We start from the raw sequence: 6,638 nt of genomic DNA, 5'->3' as shown, positions 1-6,638 counted from the left end.
CATTCGATTGCACAACATAACTATTGAATCTTCCCACCCCTCTGGGCCGGCCTTGGACAATATATTAATTCTATCTAGCACTACAAATACTCCATTCGTAAATATATTCTATCTGGCACTACAAATACTCCACGCGTAAGAAAATCACGCTTTCTAATAAAATATATCGTTTCTACTTTCCTATTCGTACTATAATTCTAGGTTACAATTCATATTCTTTCCCCTTACCTAATATTATAAAATAGTGTAATACAATTTCTAATAGAATATATTATTTTTTTACTTTCCTATTCGTACTATAATTCTACATTAAAATCCCTATTCGTAATGCAATAGGACAATATATTATATCTGGCACTACAAATACTCCATTCCTAAATATATTCTATCTAGCACTACAAATACTCCATGCATAACTCTTTGAACGCACAAAAAAATTTCACACTACAAATACAAGAAAAATCTAACAATATAATATTGTAGTTTTGGAGATTTGAAATTTTATAATCTGTGCATTTCAACAATATTTTTTTACTAATGGAGTCTGTTTTTTTCGTCTCTGCTTTCGACCTATCTCCCAAGACGAGAAAAAGTTGTATAAGGCTCCGGCTCATGCATTGGTATTTGTCAAGCGAATATCCACGTTCCACAGTCAACCAACAGACACTGCAGTGCTTACTCCATGACTCCCAGGTAAATGTTATTAATTATAGTTCTATGATTTGTAGTAAACGTTGATAATTTTGATTTTATTTTACTAATCTTTTGTTTCTCTAATTTTCAATTCTATTTTGGCATGTTTGGTAAATAGTTGTTAGTTGATTGTGTATAACAATGAGTTTGACGTCTCTTTTCTTTTTGTTTTATGCATTGAGGTACTTCTCAATTCCAAGTGATTGTAATATTGTTGCTCTCCTGCAGACATTTGTTTATGTGGACACAAACTAAATTCAAATTAGAAAAAGATTTGTTTAACTGAGAATATAATTATGAAATAGGTGGAATATTATGAATTAGAAAAGATAATTTACGAATTTTCACTATTTGTATGAATTTTATTTATTTATTTTTTTACTTGGGGAAAAGAGTTTTTTTTTTTGTTTTTGTTTTTTTTTTTTGTTTTTTTTTGTTTTTTTTTTTAGGTTTAAAATGGAAACAAAATAATAATTGTTTCAATCTTTATTTAAGTAGTCTTTAATGGGCCAATCACCATGTGCTAAAATGACACCTCTGTTGCTCCCTTTGAGGAAAGGTCACAGGGTTGAACTCCGGTGGTGCATCTTGACTCTTTGGACTGCAATAGATAGAGAAAGTATAGAACACCATGATTTTAAAATTATAAATATAAAATATAACAAAAATGAAGATTGCATGGTTTTACGTTATTTTGAATAGGCATTTGTTTTATTTGTTTATTCGCACCATGTTCAGATGTGAAACTATAGTTTTTAAAAATAATATTACAAAAAATAATTATTACTTGAAAATAAACACGACACGAAATTTAGGTCAATTGAAATAGGAAATGAATATTAATAATTGACTGAAAATTAATAATGATTTCAAACTGACTCAAATGCAAATGCAAAAAAAAAAAAAAAAAAAAAAAACACAAAACGAAATGGTCAGACCACCCATGACCCATACAATAGTATATGTAAATTGATAAAATATTTTTTTTATTAATAATTTACTGGAAGTATTTAAAAAAGAATCTGTTATTAATAATTAACTAATTGACTTATTGATATGCATTTAAAAATAATAATTGACTAAGAATAAAAATTGTACGGAAATGAGGTCAATTGAAAGATGAAGTGAATATTAATAATTGACTGAACAAAATGATCTCAAACTAACCAAAATGAAAAAGGAAAATGGCCAGACCGCTCAAATAATAGTATATGTAAATTGGATAAGGAAACTATTATTAATATTTTACTGAAAATATTAAAAAAAGAATCTGTTATTAATAATTAACTAATTGATATGTATTAAAAAAATAATTGACTAAGAATATAAATGACACGGAAATTAGGCCAATTGAAAAAGGAAAAGAATACTAATAATTATCTGAAAATTAAAAATGATCCCCATATTAACTATTTCGGAAAGGAAACCGATTAACAATAGTATAGGTAAATTGGAAAAAGTATATGTTATTAATAATTGACTGGAAATATTAAAAATAAATCTGTTATTAATAATTAACTAATTAATATGTATTAAAAAGGAATAATTGACTGATAATAAAAATGGCATGGAAATTAGGCCAATTGGAAAAGAAAACGAATATTAATACTTGATTAAAAATTAAAAGTGATCACAAATTGATTCAATTGAAAAAGGAAATGGCCAGACCGCCCAAACAATAGTATAAATAAATTAGAAAATGAATCTGTTATTAATAATTGACTGAAAATATTTTTAAAAAATCTATTATTAATAATTAATTAATTGATATGTAGTAACAAAATAATAATTGACTGACATAAGAAAAATGGCACAAAAATTATGCCAATTGAAAAAAGAAATGAATATTAATAATTGGCTGGAAATTAAAAATGATACTATTTGGAACAGAAAACAAATTAACTATAATATAGGTATTATATGGGATACATATGGATCTGAACTCATTGATTTCCAGAGAAAATAGTCATGCAATGAGCAAACTATTTGAGAATACTTTGCACAGAGAAGATTGTTACTACATTATTGCATGACTATGTTTATTATATGGCAATTAAAAAAAGAAATGAATATTAATAGTTGATAGACAAAATTAAAAATGATCCGGATTAACTATTTCGAAAAGGAAACGAATTAACAATAGTATAGGTAAACTGGAAAAAGAATCTATAATTAATAATTGACTGGAAATACTTTTTTTTTAAAAATCTTTTATTAATAATTACCTAATTGATATGTATTGAAAAAATAACTGACTATGATTAAAAATGACACATAAATTAGACCAATTGAAAATGAAATAAATATTACTATTTGACTCAAAATTCTAAATGATCATCGATTAACTATTTCAAAAAGAAAACAGATTAACTATAGTACAAATATATGTATTTAAAAAATAATTGACTATGATTAAAAATGACACATAAATTAGGCCAATTGAAAAAGGAAATGAATATTACTATTTGACTCAAAATTCTAAATGATCCCCGATTAACTATTCCAAAAAGAAAACAGATTAACTATAGTATATGTATTATATGGGATACATATGGATCAGAGCTCATTGATTTCCTAGAGAAAATAGTAATGCAATGGGCAATGATCAATTTTATGTGACTTTTTCCCGAGTCACCCATCTTGATGGCCTGAAGGTGTTAGCTCTAGACGAAGGTGGACAAGATTCTGTTGCTACTACCAATGTCGTCTACAAAGATGTTTAATAATGTGTAATTCTAACCAGTGATATTATGTTATCTTTTTATGCGAAGATGACAAAATTAATATATATCTACACAGAAATATATCTTCCATACAAATAAATTAGAATAGCAAATGATTTATATAACTGGGTTGCTAGACAACGAGCAAATTTGCCACTTAATACAAACTATAAACACTGATATATAAAATCTCTAAAGTTTCAGCACCGGATGCGTACATCTACCTATTGGCTATTAATTAGGCAATTATTTGCTCGAATTTAAGCAATGATAACATCAGAAAATACAATCGATACAACTCAATTCTTCAATTGTATTATATAACATTCGATGTTATAATTTATATAATTGTATATCGATCCAAATATTCTTAAAATATTGTAATAAATCTATTCCGTGCATCGCACGGGTGAAAATACTAGTAACAATAATAATAATAATTTATTTTATTTTTTGTTGTATTAATTATTTACGTATTCAAGCTATTGTCATGTCTATTAAGACTCTGTATCCTACGCACACTAGAACTCAATCTCTCTCTCCTTATATTATTAGCTAGGAATATTATCATTTACAATTCCAATCCTGCCTGTTACTCTTTTATCCTTATAAACATATCTCTTCGTCATGCATGTACTTTATATCATCATGATTGATCAATAATAAAATTATTATCAGAACTATTGTTCTCATCGCCACTAACCCCACCACCGGTCGGTGAGACCACCTTATCTTTTCACATCTTCTTCGATATTGTCTATCTAACCACAATCTAAACTTGTTTCCTTTCTCCGTGATCAAAATCTCAGTAGATATGTTGAAGACACGTTTTTGTGTCTGACTTAATTTATTAAGGCTCGGGATGAGTGTCTTGTTGCAGACTTGTAGTCGCGCTTCGGATGAGTGTTCCGTTGTAGCTACACTCAAGATGAGTTTTCCGTTGTAGCTGCGCTCTCGATGAATGTTCCGTTGTAGCTACGCTCTAGATGAAGTGTTCTGTTGTAGCCAATCATGCAGGCGAAAATTTTATTTGTCATGATTTTTTTTATTTTGTTGATTACAAAGTAGCATCAAAGGAAGTATGGAAAAACAAGGAAATTACATCTCTACAAAAAGACCAACTGGTGTGCATCTTCACCAGGTTACTAACCACAACAAGGTTAAATGATCCAAGGAACAAGCTCAATGTTCTCTCTAGAGAACCTTAAGCTTGAGGATGCGTATTATGACCCTGTATTCTAGACACACTAAAATTCATCTTCCTCTCCCTATATATTATTAGGAATATTACCCTTTATCATTCATGTTCTAGTTGGGATCTTATGAATACATCACTTCATCATGTACTTTACATCATCATCGTTAGTATAGTACTATATATATGTATATATTACTACACTTAATATATATATATATATATATATATATATATATATATATATATATATATATATATATATATATATATATATATATATATATATATATATATAGGCGAGTTTAGGTGCGGCAGTGTCTTACGGTGCGGCAACACCAATAGTTCAACAAATATGCACCATCAACGTTAGAAAAATACACCACACAAAACAGAGTAAACAGAGCCCCGCATCACCAAACACACACCATTAGGTGTGAGTAAAAACACCATACACTGTTCGGAAATACACCATTGGGGGTGGTGAGTTATATGGTGTATTTTTTTGAGTCTGTTGTGTATTTTGTGATGTTTTATTACATTTCATTGGGTGTGTTTTTATTACACTATTGGTGCATATTGTTAACACTGTTGGTGTATTCTGAAATTCCGCCGCACGACCGCACGGGAAGACCCCGCCGCATTTGAACTTTATTCTATATATATATATATATATATATATATATATATATATATATATATATATATATATTACGTATAGTGCATGCAAATATATATTAGTTAATATATATTACGTATGCTTAAAATATATATACATATATTAGGTACTACTACTATTAATTGGCATAAGATAAACAAACATAAGGCTAATATGAAATGCATGAAATGTAAGTGGATGAAAGTGTGCATGAAATGTGGCATGAGATGAGTACGTGTATGAAGTGGGATAAATTAAGAGAGTGGAAGCATATGTACATGTGGAAAGGTAGTGGAAGCATTGTGAGAGCAAGAGTGATTTAAGGAAATGAAAATGTGAACGTGTGTGTGCTATGATGATCATGGAGATTAAGGCATGAAATTAGGTAACAAAATGGCGTAACTTCATGGTGGCCTTTCACTATAAATTGGGAGATGAAGAAAATTGAAGTTTTCAAAATGGAAAAAAGAATAATATTATTCTGAAAGGTGCTATAAGGGATTATTCGGAAGACGATACAAGGAAACTTTAAAATCGGGAAAGATTGGTATACTATCTGGAAAAGTCAGCTCCATTTTATATTAATACAAGTTGTGTTAAAAATTTAGGTTGGTTACAGTTTGTTTAATTGGTAGAATTAGTTCAACTGTATTTGTAAACTTTTTCATAGAGTTGTTTTATGAGGTTAATGTTTAAATAGGTGGTAGACCTAGTTTTGTAATTCATTGAACTTTGTAATTGTAAAAACCGCGGGTCGATCTTGAGTGAAAAAGTTTTTGGGCTTGGTCCCGCAGATTAGGAGGTGTTCTCCAACTGCGTTATCATATTCAGCTGTGTACTTATTTTGGTGCTTTATTTATTTCTTCATATTGTGTTACATGTCTGCATTACACAATTTCAATTGGTATCAGAGCAGTGTCGCTCAATTTGCTAGTGAGATCCTAAGGGATACTCGAGTATTATTTTGCAGAATGGAAGATGGTGCATCAACTATGCTTATTGGAAAGCTAGGATGAAAGCCTTTATCAAATCCTTGGAGGCAGAATGTTGGGATTCCGTAGAAAAGTCTTGGACTCCACCCACGATGATAGTCCAAAACCAAGAGAAGAAAAAACCACTGAACCAGTGCACAACATACGAGAAGAAGAAATCATCAGCGAACAATAAAGCTATGAATGCGATTCATAGTGCTCTTGGAGAATGTCAATTCGAGTTGGTTTCAGCTATAGATATTACAAAGGTTGTCTGGGATACACTTATGACTCATTATGAAGGAGCATGATCTGTCAAAGTTTCAAAGTTGCAATTGCTCATGACCAAGTATGAGAGTCTAAGGAGTGAAGAAACTGAGTTAGTCTCTGAGTTCAGT

The 6,638-nt window shown here is 29.6% G+C and overlaps 1 long non-coding RNA gene across 1 annotated transcript in view; it reads right to left on the bottom strand.

Moving 5' to 3' along the window:
- Positions 1–555: 555 nt before the first annotated feature.
- Positions 556–6,638, bottom strand: part of LOC109150849 — a 14,728-nt gene continuing 8,645 nt past the window's right edge. The window contains exons 2-3 of the long non-coding RNA XR_002049233.1: positions 668–674; positions 556–609 (exon numbers count right to left, since the gene is read on the bottom strand). This is a non-coding gene — a long non-coding RNA (uncharacterized LOC109150849). The remainder of the gene's footprint in view (positions 610–667; positions 675–6,638) is intronic.

The sequence above is a fragment of the Ipomoea nil genome, unplaced genomic scaffold, assembly GCF_001879475.1.
Source record: "Ipomoea nil cultivar Tokyo-kokei standard unplaced genomic scaffold, Asagao_1.1 scaffold2280, whole genome shotgun sequence".
In the NCBI taxonomy this organism is placed as follows: Eukaryota; Viridiplantae; Streptophyta; class Magnoliopsida; order Solanales; family Convolvulaceae; genus Ipomoea; species Ipomoea nil.
Note: the sequence above shows the minus strand (reverse complement) of the source record. Positions and strands in the feature narration are given on the sequence as shown.